Genomic DNA, 20,101 nt, shown 5'->3' with positions numbered 1-20,101 from the left:
GAGGCCGGAGCGGGATCCGCGAACAGAGCGACCTGTCCGACTTGCTCCAGACTTTTCTGGCAGTTTGTATCATTTCGTTTTCTTGCATTTTTTTTTAATTCGAAGTACTAAACCCAGGGATTGCGACGCACCAGAGGAAGCGCTCAGCCCGCCCTGCGCGCAGATACCGCCGCAAAACGAGGGTACAGACGCCCGTCGTGGAATCATGGAAATAAGATTTTATTCTGTTTCACAAGAAATCCTCGGAGCGGGCTCGGCTCGCACCGCGCCGTGCCTCCGCCGCCGTTTCCAGCACCAGCCGCCTCGGCTCCCTCGCCCTGTGGATGGTACACCGGGAGAAACAAAATCGCACAGGGAATCTGCTTTTTACCCGCTTTCACCCCCAAATTGCACTTGGGTTAATTTAGTCAGAGGCACTGCCGATTCCCGAAAGTGCGGCATACCTCAAACTTTTAAAAATGGAAATTCCCTTCAGCGAATCTTCTTTATTACATAGGAGGAAAATTTCGACCACACTTTGCCGTGAAATAGTTCAAAATGTGGGTTCCAATTTCAAATTAAGATTTCCGCTCTTTGACAATTTTACGGAGAAAATTCAGTGTGATATTTAGTGTCACTTTCAATAAAGCAAGAGGAGCAGGTCTGTTTTAAAGGAAAAGATTGATTTCTTTTACCTCCTGTCTCTCCTATCAACGATAGAGTCTAAAATTAACAAATATGTTTATTAACAATTATATTAGCAACTATCTTTTTGATATATTCTCGATAATATCCATTTAATATTTATGCCATCTGGAACCCGAAAAGCTTTGGACTAACTTTTTAACAGTCTGTAATTTTCTAAGCAATTGAATTTGAAGCCGTTGTTACAAAATACAAGGAAAAAAAAAACCCAAACCAAACCAGACTCCAAGCCCCAAAGCAGTTTGAAGAGGAAAAATTAGCGCTACTTAAAGACTTAACGTTTGGAAATAATCATTGTTGGAAAATTGGATTCTGGGTCGGGCTGGACGGGAGCCCAGCTCTTTGGTTTCTGATTTTGGCAATATCTCTGGGAAGAAAAATCAAATAAAGGCAAACATTTTTATCTTTTCTTCTTTTTTTTTCCCCTCTCCGCCAGTCTCTCCTGTCCCACCCCACAGTCATCTCCGGAAGCGCCTCGGTATGTAGGTATGAATATTTCTCTCCCTGATGCCTGCAAGGCCAGAATCTGTGTTTTATAGCGCATTTCTCTTTGGATCCTTTGAACAAATCAGCTGGCGGGGGAACAGAGAATATGGTCTGTCTTTTTTTTTCTGTTTTGATTCCTGTATATTTTCCCCACTGAGCCCTGAAACTCTGGCCTGGCTCCCGTGGCTGAGGCCGCAATCACTGCAGGGCACTGCTGGATCCTCTGGCTTCGCGGCCGTTCAGGGTGGCCCCGGTGGGGTTTCCGGCGAGGGACCTTTTGCTCAGCATCGTTGCCTCCATCCCTGCACCTCTCAGGTCTCCTCTCTCCTCTCGGGGGTTGACTAGCGGCTTTTTTTCTGTGCGTTTTAGTTTCCCTTTGAGAAAACGCAAGAGCTGAACTGCACCTTGGACTCCCTCATTTCTTGCTCCCGAGGGTCGTCACGGCTGAATTTCCCGGTTTGGGTCTTTCTCCTTCTCCAAGACCTCGGGGCGGCTGCATGGATCCCCGAAGGACGCAGCAATCGGAGCTCAGCCTTTGCCTCCAGCCCCAGCAGATTTGCCCCTTGCCCAAACCCACTGCTACCTCGGAAATGCCCCTTATGGACCCCCCCCGACTCCCTGCAGCCCCGGCACCCCCCACCCCTTCCCGAGGTCACCCACAGAGCCCGGGGGCAGCAGCGGGACGTGGCCTGGGGGCAACTTATGAAGCCAACGCTCCTGCCTTGAAGCAGAGAGACAAAACGCAAATGTGCCTCTCCCCTGCAAATAGCCGGTTGTACATCCTCAACCTGGAAATCGCCGTGTGCACGTGGATAGGAGCCCGCAGCTTGTGTTCACCTTGTGCACAGTCTAGTGCTCCAAACACGCTCTCTTTAAATATGCCTAAATGCGCAGCTCCACACAGCCGCTCCACACCCGCTCCTATGCTTTTGTATACGTGCACTGTGCACCCCACCCGTCCCTCTCCGCACAGCCTGTGCACGTTTCCCTGTTCGGCACCGAGCCCAGCAGCGTGCGCATATCGCTGCACGTGCCGTGGGTTGCTGCGTGCACTTTTCCCCACGTTCCTGCTCAGCCAAGGCAATTCACTGCAGCCATGCTGGGGGAGCGGGAGCTGGTCTGTGCGTGGTTTTAAGTCCTGCCTCTGAAGTTTAGCTCTCCTTTGAGAGCCTTCAGGATCCTGATGCGTTTTCCCTCTGCTCCCACCGAGCAGGGTTGCTGGCGTGGTCCTATCCGAGGCTGGCTTCGGGTGCCGAGGGAAGATTGGGAAGGGGCCTGCCTTGATGGCTGCTTCTTGCATGGAGGGGCTGGGGGGGGCGAGCCAAGCTTTTGGTGGAACCAGGAAGATTTTGAGGCTTATTCCCCCAGATGTGCCTCTGAGGGACAGATTCTCACCTCTCTGATGGGGTCAACAGGAGGAGGGAGAGGGAGGCCGACCCGATGGCATCCAGCCGCTCTGCCCGCACCAGGCCTGCGGCAGAGGGGGTATCCTGGCTCCGGGCAGCGTGGGGGGGAGCAGCAGCACCCTGCCAAGAGCAGCCCCAGACAGGGCGTCCCCTCCACGCGTCCCCTCCGGGGCTCCCTGGGGAAGATGGTGCATCACAAGCCTAGAGGCGAGTTTACCCCATAGGCTTGCTTGTGCGCTGGAGCAGCAGCAGGGCTCTGACAGCAGAGCCCTGGCAAACCTCGCTGCAGTTTTTGAGGCTGTTCCTGCCTCCAGTATCCAGACTGGGTGGAGCTCCAGGCTGGCTGGTGCCTCCATCCAGCACAGCTCTGCGGAGCTGCCAGCGAGGCTGCGGGGCTGGGGCTACCTGCTCTCTGGGCTGAGGCGCGCTGCAGCGGGCAGCGACTTCAGTCGCCTCGTCCTTTTCCCTCTGCTCTCTGCAGCCGTGAGCCTGGACACGCTGCTGCTACAGCAGCCTCACAGGCTCCTGGGGCCCAGCGGGACAGCAGGGCCCCTGGGTTCATACCCGCAGCCGGTCGCAGCCCTGCAGCGAACCCGGAGCTCTGGCCCTTCGGCTGCTGGAGGCAACTTGAGTCATTCAACAACTTGCAGTGACCACGCAGCAGATCTGCCACGTAGACCGGGGTGAGCGTCGCCCTCCTGCTGCTGTGCTCTCCATATGCACTCCACGGGTTATTGTTTTGCCTTCCAGCCTCTCTGGTAATTCAGATATTTCTCCCAAGAGCAGAAATCCAAACGCAAGACCTTTGTCTTTTGGACTGAGCTCTGCCCCCGTGAACTCTCTCTTGGGGACAAAAGCCACCAATAGAGCAGTCTTCACAGAGGGCCAGGCCCTAGCACGCTCTCCTAGTGTGACTCATGCCTAAGCCTCACTGAGCTCAGGAGGATGGAGCATAAACCAGGGCAGGATGAGTGAGTGCTGCTCCAGCCCCAGAGCGTGGAGCTGCCGGCGCAGGTGGCTGGGGACCAGCCAGAAGGGTGACGAGGTCCCCAGGCTCTGCACTCGCTGCTCACTGCAGTGGGAATTACACCAATGCCGGGGACCAAGCTGCTGCCGTTCACAGCAAAACCTTTGGGGCTAAGGTCTTCACGGCAGATGTGTTGGAGACATTCCCCAGTATTGGGGCTTCAGATGCTACCGCAGCCGCTGGGAGAGGGTCCCTGCCACTGCCACTGCTGCTGCCACTGCCACTACAAGAAAGCTTTTCCTCCTGTTCAGACAGAACTTCTTGCATGTCAGCTCATGCCCGTTGCTTCTCATCCTACCACTTTTTTACTGTGAGGTGCCCTACTGCTGGGCACAACCACACTCTGACTTTAAACTCTCCCAGCCTCAGTTGGCTCTGACCCATTACTTACTTCTCTTTGGTCCATGGAGACATAAAAAGTAGGAGCTGGGAAACATAGTAAAGACAAGATATCCCTTCGAAGGCTTCCCTGAGAGGTTTGTGTAACTCAAGTGCATTTGTTACTGTGTTGTATTAATGGATGTATCAAACATATTAGCATTAATTATTGAAGTATTAAGTATTAATATTGACACATTACTATATTTATATACATTATGTGATATGTATTATTATAATCATTGCTAATAAAATGACATCATGCCCAATTATTTAACGCCTATCCCCGCAGATGGGTAAGGGGAGTGTGCAGAAAGATGCCGTGATGGCAACGTGGAACCACAGAGGTTTGAAAGGAGCGTGTGTGCGAAGTCAGGGATGTGCTTTTGGAGACGCTGTGGGGAAAGCAAATTGAGAGGTCAGAGTGTGGCAGGAAAGGAAGAACTGCACAAATAAACAGGGGCATTCTTCATCGCTGTTAATGAAGAAGTCAGGCAAGGTTTCTTTCTGTTTCTTCTCTCATTTCTTTATTAATGCATGCCAAAATGAAAAAAAATAAACCACCAAAGTAGTGAGATGACACTGCAAAGCAGAGAAATAAGTATAAAATCAGTTAAGAACTCTGTTTCACTTTTTTTGCTTGCTTTCTGTGGTGCCTGAATTACATTGAACGGCCCAGATGGGACCACATCCACATTTAACTTGTGCTTTATTTTGGTTTCATTTTCTTCCCTTTTCTTCTTTCCAGAAGATTTATCCTGGAGAAAGCCATGGGGGTCCGGTCCTGGTGATCCCAGGAGGTGAAGGCAGGGGACTGACCCTTGGATCTGGTAGGAAAACCTCGAAACTTTCCCTAATGCATCATTCATGTCCTCATGAAACCTTAATGGAAATGGAATAACGCATCTTTCAGTAATCTTTCTCAGCCCGATTTATAGCTTTTCATGTCTTAAATCCAAGGCAATCTCTAGAGCATCCTGTCCTCCAACAAAGAGAATCAATTTTCTTAATTGCCAAACAATCGGGATGTAAAAATTGAAACAGATTATAGCACAATCAAAAAATAAAAAGCCCCACACATATGCATGCTGTTAGGGAAGCTATATATAAATGGAGCATTTATTTATCTATTATTTATTTCTGTCTGCACCTAATTTATTTTTCCTTGTTCCCACTAACTGATACATTTCTTTTACCCAGAATCAGTTCTTAGCGTCTTCCTGCTAGGTATTTATACACTGTTTGGAGTTGTCTACAGACCATGATTCACACTGAGAAAACTATCATTTTCAGACTTTTGATATTTTAGCTTGCACAGCATCCTTACAAACCCAGATCCTTTTCAAAGAAGTTGTAGTTCTGATACGCTCAGCTCCCACACCAAAGCTGCTCTCCACTGCCCTACAACGACACCTCACAGTCACGCTGGGAACTTGTCATGGAACATTTTGATGGTCTCAAACTATTTTCTTTCTTCTGATTTTAGTTCATTTCTTGCTGTTGATCAATCCAGCTAGAGAATAAGTCTAATTTCCAAAACATGATGTGGGGGGGGGGGGGGGGGGGGAAAGATCCACAACCCCTGAGTTATTCACTGGCAAATTAAAAAGTCCTTCAAAACCTATTTGCATTCATTCTCTTCGAAAATTGTCCTTCCAAACTTATCTAGACCCAGTAATGTATCTGGCTAGTCATTTTTTCCCCCACATTTCCAATTTTTTCCAGAATGCTTAACACCCTGGTCCACATCCTTTTAGATTCACCAGGAGAGGCAGGTCTCGTTTTTCTTTCCTATTTGTTTGTGTGGTCTGTGTACCAAACCAGCCGGAGCACTTCCTAAACACACGTTTGACAGATGGCACACAATTAATGTTGCCTTCACTGTTATTATATAAGACTTACTCTGCTGACTAGTCATGTGCCACAAGACATCAAGTAGGACTGGATCATTTTATGAATGCCAGGGCCAATAAATGTTGACTGTTGGTCCTCGGCGGTTTTGAGTAATGTTACCACCCACATGACTTAATGTAATGATACATCTCTGCATCCAGTCCCCAGCCATTAAAAGCAGGGTGTGACATTGCCATCAGTGGCTTCCCATTTTCCACTCATTACTAAACACGTTTATCACCTCAGAAACACTATAGACTGTTGCTTAAGGAAAGAGATTAAGGAGTAAAAATTGTTTTATCATGGCTGGTTTACTGTAATCCTCTGGAGCTCCCACTTATTTTCTGCTTGTAGGGAATACATTTTCTTCAGCCCATGATGGTTGGTATCCTTTCTGCAGGTACAGGGGCTTCATCTTGGATATTCTGAAAAATCCGTATTGGCTCCCCCTGACCTCTACGCTTCTTGAGTGGAATAACCCAATGACTTTAGACTGAGGCAGATGCTAACACAATGCCTTTTCTGGAGTGGAAATCTAGAAGAGTTTCAATGGAAACATGTCAGAATACTCAACAAGCTACATCCCTCACTGTCTCTGCTAGCATATAAATCTTCAGATATATGTTGCAATGAAAGAAGTTATCCCATATACACTGGAACTAATTAACTCCCAATCACATGTTCCCAGCACAGGGAATGTGCCCTGGGAGCTGCACAGCTCCTCCACTCACACAAGCAGGTAGCTGGAATTGCAGGCCCCTGAAAGAGGCAATGCAAATGTTTGGGTTCCTGGCCTGTGTCAAGTCTCTGTTATTCTGTTTTCGCTCCTTTAGTAAAGCTAGCGTGGGTATAGCTTCTCGTGCTACACTCATACTTCCATTTGTGGAATATATCCCGAGTGCCCTGCCCCAAACCTGCAGCAGGTTATCCGCACTGCGCAGGCTGGACTGCAACAGCACGTGCTTCGGTGCTCCGGTACCAGGCCGGGAAGTCCCATTTGGGCAGGATTGTATTAAGACTGTATTAACCGTTGGCCACTTGCAGGCTGGAGAAGGACCGAGCTGCAGTGGCTTAGCCTTGGCAGAGCTCCCCAGATCTAAGCAGGGGGTCTCTGAACTCCACCTGAAAGGACCGCGATGCCTCCAGCCTGGCAATTTTTTGGGGGAAGCAGGAAAATGGAAGCTGAGGTTTCTTGTGCCACTAGCTCTTGAACTGAGGCTATCAGAGGACAAATATTATCTATATGAACTGAAAAGCAATATGAATAAAAAAAATGCAATTTTCACATGTAGACAAACCCTTTATCTCATTTCACATAATTGAATTGTTGCTAAGGGATTATGCACTATTGAAACTACAAATATTTCTAGTCTGGATCATTTCTCGGAGTCTTTCATTGATAGTATTGCTGTATATAATAATTATAGCTCACGAGCACCTTACTTTGCCCAGCTGTTATTGATATAACTCATCAGCCAGACGTTATTCCAGAAACATACTACTAATACATGCCACTGAAACCTGCATACATACGAAATATGATGGAGTGAAAAATAATAAACCTGCTACCGTGAATGATCAGAGTGAGGCAATAGTCACATATAGCAACACTTGAAAGCCTTCAAGGCAGAGACATTTACTGGAATTGCTTCTAAAATACACAAGTCAAAGTGAGCAGAACAATGGATATTTGGTTAATCTCAGCAGGGAGGAAATTTATACAAGGGAAACCAAGGAGATTGTGCTTAATATTTTTACACAAGGGGATACCTTAACCATGTTAGCTGCTCATACCTCCTCAGCTTTTGAGCACAAGCAGCACTAAAGGAGGGATGAGAACATCTCTGTGCTTTAAAATAGATGGAGCTGCTAGCCTATTCTTGTAAGGACCTTTCCTGCAGAAATATCCTCTTTTCCTAGCTTTCTGCAGCTCCTCTTTGCTAGCTCTTATTTCACAGGACTTAAAATTAAAAAACAGCACCATCTTCCTTCTTCTGGCAATTTGATTTTTAAGTGGGAAGCACTGAAAAGCCAGCACTGCCCTGCTTTCCCCTCTGCGATCAGCAGCAGGGTGGTGCCACATGTACAAGTGCAGCTATTGTGAAACAGTTCTTTATAGCCAAATGGAGTGAAGACAACTGAACCTGTGCTTGCCCTTAGCTGAAGGGCAGTGTCAAAACTTCATTTTCTTTTTGATTAACCCTCAGATTAAGTAATTTAAAGGGAAGGAAAGTGATTCTGCTGAGTGACACTAATTTCAGTCTGATTCATTTTACAGTGTTGTAAAAACAATTACGTGCCTGGCACCCTCCAGAACATTGAACACTGTTCAATAACCATCAGATCTACTGAGATGAAACTGATGCAGCTTGTTAGAGCATAAACTTATTGAAAATGTGCTTTGCAGCCAGACTAAGTGGACAGTGGCTTTTTTTTTTTTTTTTTTTTTTTTTTGTAATATGAGCTTGGCTGGTTTTCCTTAAGTTAAATAAAAAGCTGCAGTTGCTATAATCTTTGATCAGATTTTTAAAAGAGTTTAACTCTCAGGCATTTAATCAAAGTAATTCAGTTTTCAAAAGTATTCAGAATCAGTAGGATTATGCTTAAGGGGCTTTCAAAGGACTAAACATTCATAACTGCTAAATGCTTAAAAATCTGTCCCAAGCTATTATGTAGAAGCCAGAAATGGCCAGCTCCCATTTGAAGAGTTAAATAAAAAGTGCATTCCGAATGCACTTGCTCCCAAGGATATCCCACTCTATCCTAACTCACCGGATGGGATCCTCAGCATGGCACACTTACGAAGTTTTAAAAATCTTGTTCTTTTGAAACCAACTGCTTTGATTTGCTGCTTTCTGTCTACTTTTACAAATCTGACCTTTTTAATACCTTAATACCTCAACTGATAAAACCAAAAAGGAAAGGATTAGTTCTGTATCTCTTTTCTTTCTCCATAGTGACACAAAACAACAGAAGACTGAACTAAGAATGCCAAAGCCAGGAAGAATTGTACAGCTCAGAAACTGCCTTTTGCAGTGGTAGGAGCCGAGCAGGTATAGACATAGAACCTCTTCTAGTTGAAATAGCAGATGACCTTGAAAAAGAATAACCCAACAAAAGATACTTTCCCAGCACCAAACAGTAAGAATTAACTGATGCCCTGAATATATCTGAAAGTACCATGAACGTGCTGTCAACTCTGAGATGATCTGTAGAAACAAATGCTATGGGATCTCACACTTCATCCAGAAGCCAGTAAGGGCTAAACCCACTAAGGTGTATCTTTGCCCTCTAGTCAAATCCCAGACCATTAACAGCTGAAGCAGGAAACAAAACCAGGCAGAAGCTGTCGTAAGTAACTACTTAGCACTGGAAAAAACAAGATTTGCTTCCGCTTCTCACTCTGCAGGTCACAAAGTTTCAGAGAGACCCAGTGACACAAACGGTCATCCCTGCCAGCACCAAGTTCAGTGCCTCAGTTTCCCCGTCCCCAATACTGTCAAAATTGTGTTTTCTGCTCCATTAGTGATGCCTTGTACACACAGTGTTTCTAATATGCCATGCTTCATTTCTTCATGCAGATTTGGTTCCAGAACTGAAGGATGAAGGATAAAAGGAAAAGATATTATGTCTTGATTGCTGCGGTGTTTTACATGGCTATGTGACCTAGAACTCACTCATTTGTTAAGCTGAACTAGTGTTTCTCCCCTCTCCTATATACTCAAGTATTCTCCCAAAATCTGGAAGCACTATGGAAAAAACGAAATTTCTCCCTTGACTTCCTGAGGCAAAAACTCCATTCAGTTTCAAAATCCTTCTATCTTCCACTCTGTGGGCACTCACACTACGATGTATCACTGCACCAAAAATCAAGCTAGTAGAAAAAGGGGAAGAAAACAACTTACAACCACTTTCCAGACTTACATAATCTTTTACCTCTCTTTTCTCACAATAAACTGATTAACTGCATGCCAAATGTGTGGCAGTTTCCAAGGACTTAGATTGTATTATATTTTTATATAAGAACTAGAATAGTCTTGAGGTGGGTAGGCTAATTTGTACCAAAATTTCTATTAAAATACATTAAAAGATTAATATTTTATTGATGCCCTGTATTGGAATGGTCTTCCTTGAAACACAGACATATCTATCTCCCAAGGCTAAACAGCTTGTTTCACTAGCTGATTCAAAATCAGATTGATGGTATAGACTAAATTCATTCTTGATGCAACACTGCTGAGGTCAGTGAAATGGATAGCATCATCTCAGTCTGCAGGATAAAATTGGCTACTATCGAGCTAAAAATGTGAGGATGAGACACTGATTTTCTTTCGTTATCTACATCTAAAAAAGAAAAGTATCTCTCTTTATGCGGATATTAATTCATTTCCGCTCAGAAGGTATCTCAGGTAACTGAATTAGGACTAAGCCTGAAAGTGAGAGCTCTTATCAACCAGGGAAGTCTTTGAAAGTATAACTGGAAGAGAGGTGCCCAAAATTAGAAATGTTCAACAGGAGCCCTGTTACTTTCTTAATGTGTATTATACTGCGAGAGATATATCACATAACGATTCAGGCACATTAGTAAACCTCTCTAGAGGTTTCTACCTGCAGGCAGAAAAGTGTTTCATTATTTGGTGGTATCTCTTTATCATTTTAAGTAGTCTATGTCCTAGTGCTCAAAAAGGCACCACAGTTTAAGAACCATTAGTCTGTACTACCTCTATAAGTCTGCAGAACAGATACCTTATTTGAAAGTGGACTGAAATCACATGGTGAAAGCACACCTTTCCCCACCAGCTCGTGACACTTCTCCCCTCGATTCTGTTAAACCTGTACTTTAGATTACTGAACATCTTGTAAAACAGCTCCTGAACAGTCCTCTACCTGGCATATCAACACAATCCATTCCTGATTTCAATTTACTTTAATGCATAAGGCTGAAAGTTAAAGAGTTCAAAATTTGCTTGATGAGCTATTCAGTTACTCCTGACTGAGGGACAAGAACCTCTGAGAGAAGAGTATGGAAGATGACCAGAGGCAACATCTGCTCCATTTATCCTGTTTTAATTCCATGTTCTACTTAAGTCAGTATACTGCAATATATTTGTCCTATACTGTCTCCAGTAACATGATGGTCAATGTGAAAGGCAGTGAAAGAAGCTAGCACCTTCCTTGTCAAGGTTTTCCTTTCTAACTATAGCTTCTACCAAGTCAATACATCATTTCTGAGACAGGTATCATACGCTGAATATTGCTGATTAATCATCCAACACACAAAGCAAGTCTGTTCCCCTGTTCTCTTAGCAGTTTTCCATCCTTCATCCCTAAATCACTTTAAAATTAAAATGAGGAAACTTTCACTCTTTCACGACTTTGCCTTAACATCTATAAATAGTATACTAAGAATACAGCGCTAAGCCAGATGAAGAAAAATCACCTGCTGAGTAACTTACATCACTCCTTACTACAGCCTGAAGTCAAACCAAAAAAACTGATCAGGCCCACTGAAATGCACCATTTTTCACTAAATGCAGTTCGCTGCTAACTGGCTAATGCCCATTATTTGCAGATTACTTTTGAAAGCTGAATGCATTGATACTTCCTCTAACACAAGACCACCATGATTAGTAGCTATTATCTACTCTCTAGAGAATGCCTTGAAGTTGCGGTGCTGCTTTTGCTAGGTTGCTAGGTCAAACTGCAGTGGTGCATGAGGTCTTGAAGATTAGAATTTCAAAAACTCAAGTGTCTTGAATTTGTCTGACTGCTCTGAAATTCAGTCTGCCTCTTGGAACACAGCAACTGCAGCTCTGGATTCTCCAAGAGACAATAGCACCTCCCAAGTGGAAAAAAATTCAGATTTCACCTTATACTCACCATGGCTACCCACTGTAGCCAGAACGTAAATGCTTGAGCATCTCTAAGACTTCTTTAGTTTATAGTGGAGGTCACACAAACCAACAATTATTCCAAGAATTAAAAATGTCTTCGAGTCACCTTTGCTTTCACTTCCATACTTGTCTAAAGCATAGAAATGGAAAAAACAAACATTCAAGTTCTAAATATCTTTATCTTATGACTGCAGAGATCACCTCCAGGCTATGAAACGTACTGTCATCTGAATGAGTTTTCAGAAAACATCAGGAAAAAGTTAGCTAGGTGCAAGCTGTTCCCCTACTGTTTGCAGGTGCCTACTCTGAAATCTAATGCCAATATCACGTAACAAATGCCAATGTTAATTAGATCACTGTTACTGATTTTAGCAATAGCATCTGGCTGTTCTAGAATTCTAGTGGTTCTTAGGCGGACACTACCACCCAGTTTCTCCTCCTCTGCCTTTGTCCTCTAAGTTATTTGTAGCTCCCATTGTTCATAACTTAGGACACACTATGCCATTGTTTGCACCAAATAATTAGTACACTGCTGCCACAAGCCTTTTAGTATTTTTACAAGGAGGTTGGGTTCTTGTGGACTGGAATTAGAAAACAGAAAAAAATACTGTGAATATAGTTCTCCCAGAGGTTTTTTATTTATTTATTTGCTAATCTGACTTTCTGATCTGTTGCAGAGATGTGACCATGTTCTGAATGATCTGGACTGGGTCTGCATTAGAGTTATAGCCATCCAAGATAGTAACTGAGTCTGGCTTTGCCAAGCCTAGCAGGGAGCTGCAGTGTCTTATGCTTTTCTTTTCACCTGTCCTGGGCTGTTCTTATTGTAGAATGCTGGATTCCCTACTATCAATCCCCTTCTTTGCTTCTTTTGGAGAATGATTCACCTGGAAAGAAAAAGAATACACCATTTGTTTGCTGCAATCCAACCTTTCCTCGTTAAAGTAATCTGAAGACTGGATTCTAAGAGCTTCCAGCTGCCAAATAAACTGATGGTGGTTACTCTAAGGAAAACGCCACAGACCAAACTCAAAAGTGACATAAATGGTAGGATAGATTTATCAGATAAAACCAAAAGGTCGAATGCAGAGTTGATACCAATCTAGTATTTGCTGGGAGTAGATGAGAAACTGGCATTAGTTTGCTGTACTCCGAGAACCATAGCTAGCCTCTTTCATTAGCAAGCGTAACTTCCACCATGGCTCGCTGATAACAACGAAATACTTTATGCAAAGAACTAGAGCAAGGCTGTCCACACAGGTGAGGACTCCTGCCGGCAGCAAACGCTCAGCGCATGTGTCTGGGAGGACAATTCACACAATTTTCACACCCGATTCGGTGTAGTCTATCTCCCTCTGCCGGCCACCCATCAGCTATCCGGCTATGGGAGCACTGCAGGAGACCCTACAGCAGACTGCTGGGAGACCCAAAGATGTGAAACTGGTGTTAAGAAAGAGGCTGAGGATAGCAACCAACCGGCTGAGAGAAGGGAGCAGTTAATGCGGGATTAAGGAGAGACTTATCACAGCTCTTATTGCTAGCAATCAGGGTTTGCCGTGTGAACTATTACCAAATTGGAACAATCCCATTTCCATTTTGCTTCCTAAAGCCCTTCCTCTGCTAGAAAAGAAGAAACTGACACTCTTGGATCATCTTAGAAGAGCTGCATCTCACACAAAAACATCATTGCAGCTTAGAAGCTGGCATCGTTAAGAGTTCTTGCTGCTATAAACAGATATCATTTACCTCTTACTAGCAGTGGACAAGATATTAGACAGAACTAGCCAGATACATGGTATCTCATTACTTACAATGACAGAACACTGAAGAAACACCTGAAGAGAAACCTGAATATTATGGCTAGGTAAACTTATACAAGACTGTTTATCACAGCTGCCAAAGACAACAAACATAGTGAAGATGTAGAGTTGGTGTAGCATGATGTCCTATGATTAGAAAAAGCAGGCAAGCATTTAATCTTAAGACAAAAATTGAAACAAAGGCATTTTATGCTGTCAAGCTGGAATACAACTCAGGTTTGTGGAGTTTTCCTCCTAATTTGGTGTCCAATTCTGTTGCTCATCTGAGTTTCTTCACTTGACTTATATAACAGCACCAAATATACTCTGCATTGGAGAAACAAAGAAATGCTTCCAAGATTAAGACAAGCCTATGAAGATATATAAGAAAAAACAAACACTACCCTAAGACTAGTTTAGAAATGTTCTCTCTCTTTTACCTCTTACTACCAGAATTTTTACCTCTAGCAGAACTAACACTGTTCTTATAAACGGAACAATTTACTAAATGTGTGCATACATTATTGTGTAAATGAATGAACGAGATGCAGGGTTGGAAAGGTATTAGCCTCCTTCCTTCTTCACTACATGATCCTGGTCACACTGCATAATGTACAAAGCATCTTAATTAAGCACAGAAGATTTAATGGCACTAAATATGATCAGCCCTATACTGATCCCATTACTCTAAAGAATCCAACAAATGAGGCTCAACAGCTTCAATTTCACTTCCCTGCAATCTCATCAGCATTCCAATTCCATCACTTTTGAGAAATCAGCAGTTTCAATGGAAGATAGCCCTCTCTCTCAGTTAGGCCCATTCTACAACCACTTATTACTGGAGCTAATGCTGTGTTGGAATGATCCAGAGCTACATACCAGAACCTTTTCCAGCCACCAGCTAAGCCATGACTTGTTCTCATAGAGAAGAAAAACAAAGTATCTGAGCAGTCACACATTTCGTTCCTGCAAAGATTACCTCTTATAACTCTTTTTCACAGTAATACTTCACAAAAAATAGCACCAGAATAAGATGGAAAAAATCACTTAGGTACAGGTTTATAGAAGTACTAACTGTCCTAAAACTTGTATGCAGCACTGATCTAAACTCTAACACATGCTAGCTTCTAACACAGAGCCTGCTCAAGGTATTTAATACATAATTTTATTCACAGTACCCAGATGCTGCAAAGACAAATTACTAATATTCATGAAGTGCTTAGAGATTCTCAGGAAAAAGCCACTTTGGACAGTTAAACCATTACAGTTTCTCTGTATCTCTGGTTGCTATGTATTGTACTGTCACTAACTTTCATTAATAGCCTTGTTTACTCACCAAGTTCTTATACGAAGAGTCAAAGTATACTGAAGTAGCAAAACATGAAATGCTTTTATTATAAACAAATCACAGGATGTCACCAGTGCATAAATCCTCAAATCAAACTTAAACCTACCAATAATAAAAGGCTGGGAAAGAGGATACAAAGCCGATTTGCTTATAAGCTTGCTTGCAACATGTGAAGAACACTAGTAACTCATTAACTCACAGAGCAAAGGTGACAAGTCAAGTTGATATCCCTACTGAACTCTTTCCTATGCCTGATACGCTTCCAGAACTAGTCTAGCCCAGCTAATTCAGAGCTAGGAAAGCTACTGTAAACATGTATTACTGGGGTGGATGCCTCTAACGCTTTGAACAAAGCAGAGTTTGGACTGCACCAAAGCACTCAGGCTCTCCACTGAAGTTAAGCCTTAGCTGGTCCTATACAGCTCATCAAGTGTTTGAAGATCACAGAATTAACAGAGAAGGAATTTTGTGTTTAACAACAGAGAAGGAGCCTATGGGCAAGTCTATCCTACCTCCTGCTCAAGAGGATCTGAACTTCCTACTTTCTTTTTCACCAGGCCAGAGGCTCCATGTGTCCTCCCCTCCATCTCTGATTAATTTCTCCAGATTTTCATGGAGTTCTGTTCTTTTCTTGGGGCGTTCCCTAAAAATAAATAAAATAAATAAATAAATAAATAAATAAATAAAATAAATAACACTGAGGTCAATGCAAAGTCAAACAATTTTGGCCCATAAAAATAAAGTGTGCCCAACAGTCAACAATAAACACAAATAAATGAATAAATGATTTGTTGCTGAAATTATTAGCAGTTCAGACAGCTAGGTGCTTAATGAGGTTTGTATATTAGATTTTATTATGGATATAACTTAAAGCGCCAACCAAAACCACTTTGTTGTGAGACTTGTAAGGAGCAGGATGATAGGGCTTAACTGGAGTCATGAAAAATGAGCATCTTTTAAGTGCTCATTCACTGATCAGAGATGAAGTTTTCCTTGTCCAATTCATTTCTCCTGAATGGCGTGAATTCTTGTCAAGGTGAAGCCACCTCAAAACATTAAAAGTCTTTCATGAACAAGAGTTTACACAATAGTATGTAAAGTAGACATTTTTCTTTTGACAGTGATGAATACTTTTGACAGTGATAAATCTAAGGAAAATGACCAGTGAATCCTATTTATGGCTGACTGACCACATCAAAGCAAGGCTAAACTGGATATTAAAACACTAGGTCAGTGACAGAACAGTAATCTTGAAACAGGGAATGGAAGGATTACCCTTGAGGTGTAGAGTTGGCAGATCATATTCTGTCCCGGTTTTTTGTCCTTCACAGATTTGGTGATGAAGATGCCTCTCCCCTGACAGCCAGAGTCCAGTTTACAGACATAAGTCTTAAGTTTCCTTGATCTGCTATTGGCCTGAAAACCACCATAACCATGAGGAGGAGTAAAATGGAACAGAAGCACATTTGATATATTATGAAATAATTGCATTAAAGCAGCTTGCTAATGCAGATTTTCTGGGCCTAGTTTTTCAATCCATTACAGGAATTTTCCAAAAATGTAACTCTAAGTATGACAGCAAATAAGATTGTGAGAACACTAAAATTAAAGAATCAGGACTACTTCCCTTCAGTGCTCTACATTTATAATCTCAAAAGTTTTAACCAATAACTGCTTAGTTTTCCCGATTTCATTTTCATCAGTAATTTCCACAGAGAGACGTACTTGCTTTCCTGTGGCACAGTATATGAATCTTGGTCTATCATTCAGGAAATAAGGGCTTCAAATATCACGCTGGAAGTTGGGCAGGTAAAAGTGTAAAACATCAATCACAAGGGCATGATTTTGACACTTGCTGTCCCAGAGCTTAGCAAGGTTGGAGATATTTTTGGCAGAAAAATGCTTACAGAAGCAATAACCGGAAAGAAGAAAAATACAATTTATCCTACACTGCCAGAAATATCATCTCTAACTGCAAATTCTGCTTTCAGCAGAGTCAAAATTGGAATGAGTTGTATATTTACAAAAATAGCCTCTTATGATATACAAATAAGAGAAAAGTTTTAATCTGACAGTTAAAAGAAAAGAAAAGAAAAAAAAAGAGCCTAGAAGAAAATCAGGCTTTAAGAAGGGCTTACTCCGCAGGAAGACATGAGGTCCTTCTTTCGGGAAGAGCTTTACCATCCTGCTCATGTTCCTACCCAGCAAGTCTTTCCTACATTCCATTCCTACAGCCATTCCAGAAAAGTGGCTAATTTTCTGGAGAAAGAAGTCCAGGAAAAAAAAAAAAAAAAAGACAGTCATAAATAAATATTTTGATCTTCCCCTTTTGGATTGCAAAAAAACAATAAAGGCACCATCATTTAGCCTATCCAACTCACAGTCATAAGTACTGGATAACTTTTCATTTCCATTAACCAATCCAGTGAGATAAAACAACCCATCAACTACACTGTCCACTTCTCATTATCCCTTGCTTCCCATAAGCCAAACCACTTCACAGCTCGAGGAACTACATCACAGAACAGAAACAGTTTCAACAGAGTGAGGATTTATAATTTCAAATTTCCTGTTTGGACTCAGAGGGAAATGTAGGATCACTGTTCAATTAGACCATTCAACTCATCAGTCAGTTGAGGTGGATTGCTACCAGTCTTCTGCTCACTGTGGATGTATTATCTACAAATTGGCTGCTTTAGATGATGATCTGGGCAATTAGTCATAAGTGACTACTGAACAAACCAACAATTTCTTACAATTTCAAAAGCTTCATACTAGCCAGCAATAACTGCTAGAACAAACAAACAGTTCCATTCATATTTCTGACAACTGATGAAAAACAAAGATTCCTGGAACACAAGTCTGAATGATGCTTTATTTGAATTGGGAACAGAGCCATTTATAGGCCTCCCTGTGTTCTTCGTTCAAGGCAAGAATCCAGAAAGTGCTGGCAAAAGCTCATAGACATATTAAGTTTTGACTTCTTGCCTAACTTCAGTCATTATGAGAGAAACATTTAGAATGATCACAAGCTAGTTCTTTAAAAAAAATGAAGCATTAGGGATAGTGCATGCTTGCAAAGATCAAGTGTTAGAACAACAGGGGACACTCTGGGGCAATAAACAAATACTTTGACAAATGACTTGTATGCTAGTGTATGTCTGAAGTAAGCTGCATTAATGGAGGAATTTTGAGACAGTCTGCCAAACTGTGCGAAGCAAGACACACAAACACTGAAGCTTTTGTTTTCTAACAATTCAAGTGATGTTTTAAAATAATGTTGTGACCTGAATGCAAATGTAAATTTATTACTCCTTTAGGAATCATCTGCATCACAATTCTTTTGGCTTCTCCATTCAAGAAACAGCAAAATTGTACTTGCAGTTAGTAGGGTTCATCCCAAGTCATCTGAAAAGAAAGACAAAAGCATAAAGACAGAAACAGACAAAAACAGTTCATGTTTTACTTTGAAATCAGTATTTTAAAGAAAGAGCACAGATCAGAATGTAAACAGCACACAAAGAATAGAGAAAGGGCTTTTTCTCTGACATATATACAGCTACACACTTATTCAGCGGCCTTCCACTTTAAGTCAGTATCTCAGTAGGTATTTTCTGTTCTCTTACAAACTTTCATTCCACTTCAGGCTTATTTCTAACCTCTTCTCCTTTTGAATTTCAGAAAGACACCTGAATCGCAAATTCTCCTTTTCTCTTCACATCCCATTGTATCCTGACCTTTGGTATTCAAGGCACTTTCTTCTCTTTCTGTGTCTCTTTACAAAAGCTCATCTTCAGCTTGATTTCTCTTATCCAGCTCTTCTGTATTCTGCATTGCTTGTTGAGAGGGTGCATACTTCCATCTTCACAGAATGAAGATACTGGGCATAAAACATCCAGAACAGAACAAAAGAAAATTGAACAGTGCTTAAGCATTAGCCATCAGTCCTATCGATTTTCAGTGGCTCCAGCAGCTCTTATACAGCACAGCTCAGAATGCTGTGCAGAAAACACTGAACAGTCCCAGACGGAGAAGGGACACATTCAGCTCTACTCTGTGCTTCAGATCAGCCACATTTCTCTTGCTTATGTGGAAAGAGCAAAAGAAATATGTGCCCACCCCGATATCTGTTCTTTTAAAACCATTTATTTATCTGTTCATTTAAAGCCATTTATCCCTGCATTTGAGCTGTTTCTGGTGAGGCAGCAGTATTTATGGCCTGTCCCTAATTACGACCAATGCTCCGTCTCTGCTCCCTTGCGACTGGAGCAGGCTTTATCAGATTCAGGAGCACAACAGACCAGGCTATGGCATACGTGAACTCACCTGAAAGATTAACTTTTGAGATACCTTTTTTTCCCCACGATTTTATCCCCGTACTTGCGACACTTGGAGGAATTAACGCCAGCAGGAGACTCCGCAAGCAGGAACTTACCCCTGGAAGGGCCGTTACAGCTTCGGCGGGAGCGCTGGGCAAGGGGAGCTCGCCCCCGGCCGCAGCCCCCCGCCCTACGCCGAGGCGCCGGCGGGGCCGAGCCGGGAGCGCAGGCGGCCCCGGGGGGCTGGGGGCACCGCTCCGCGCGGAGGGGAAACGCCGGGGCGCTGAGGGAAGAGCACCCCAAGGCCCACCTGTCCTGACCCCACCCCCTCCGCCTTCTGATTGGGCAAGACGCCCCCTTGTCCCTCTCCGCCCCGCCCCCGTCATTAACATATTGCCGCCCCATTGGGTCAAGTGACCAACTGAGTCTCTGATTGGATAAAAAACTCAGGGCGAAGGCGAGGTGTTGTTACGGCAACGAGAAGACGCGCGAGGCTCGCGCGCCTCGAGGCGCCGTGCGTGCGCCGGAGTTGCGCGTGCGCATGCCAACCCCTCCGCTCTCCTTTCCCGCCCCCCGCCCCCTCGCAAAAGGCCGACTAACGGCTGCTGACCGCCCCGCCTCGTGCCAGGGGGCGGGGCCTCGTTTGAACGTCCACAGCCAATCACAGCGGGGAAGTCCGGCGTGATTTGAATATTCATGAGGGGCGCCAAGGCTGCGCAGGGAGTTCTGGGAGGCGGCTGTTGGGGTGTTGCTTGAGGAGGGGCTGGCTGAGCGTGGGGGGTTCCTTATAGGGCTTGTTTCTGCTGTCTGGCTTGGCCTGGCAGGGTGTTGTGGCCCTGAGTTGGTCCCCACTTCAAAGCACTGCCC

General features: G+C 43.5%; 1 long non-coding RNA gene across 7 annotated transcripts; it reads right to left on the bottom strand.

The window, feature by feature from the left end:
- Window positions 1–4,502: 4,502 nt before the first annotated feature.
- On the bottom strand, window positions 4,503–19,548 carry LOC112987218 (uncharacterized). Of its 7 annotated transcripts, XR_010392577.1 has the most exons (8): window positions 19,351–19,548; window positions 18,203–18,795; window positions 17,054–17,174; window positions 16,191–16,331; window positions 15,428–15,558; window positions 12,574–12,655; window positions 11,755–11,898; window positions 4,503–4,863 (listed from the first exon to the last, which is right to left on the bottom strand). It is a non-coding gene; the product is annotated as an uncharacterized LOC112987218 (long non-coding RNA). The 7 variants fall into 7 exon arrangements; XR_010392578.1 differs by lacking the exon at window positions 11,755–11,898 and having other exon boundaries at window positions 4,505–4,863; XR_010392574.1 differs by lacking the exons at window positions 4,503–4,863; window positions 11,755–11,898 and having other exon boundaries at window positions 12,383–12,655; window positions 18,203–18,323; window positions 18,575–18,795; window positions 19,351–19,545.
- Window positions 19,549–20,101: the final 553 nt, after the last annotated feature.

Source organism: Dromaius novaehollandiae, chromosome 22, assembly GCF_036370855.1.
Source record: "Dromaius novaehollandiae isolate bDroNov1 chromosome 22, bDroNov1.hap1, whole genome shotgun sequence".
NCBI classification, from domain to species: domain Eukaryota; kingdom Metazoa; phylum Chordata; class Aves; order Casuariiformes; family Dromaiidae; genus Dromaius; species Dromaius novaehollandiae.
The sequence above is the reverse complement of the archived record's forward strand: the minus strand, read 5'-3'. Positions and strand labels throughout refer to the sequence as shown.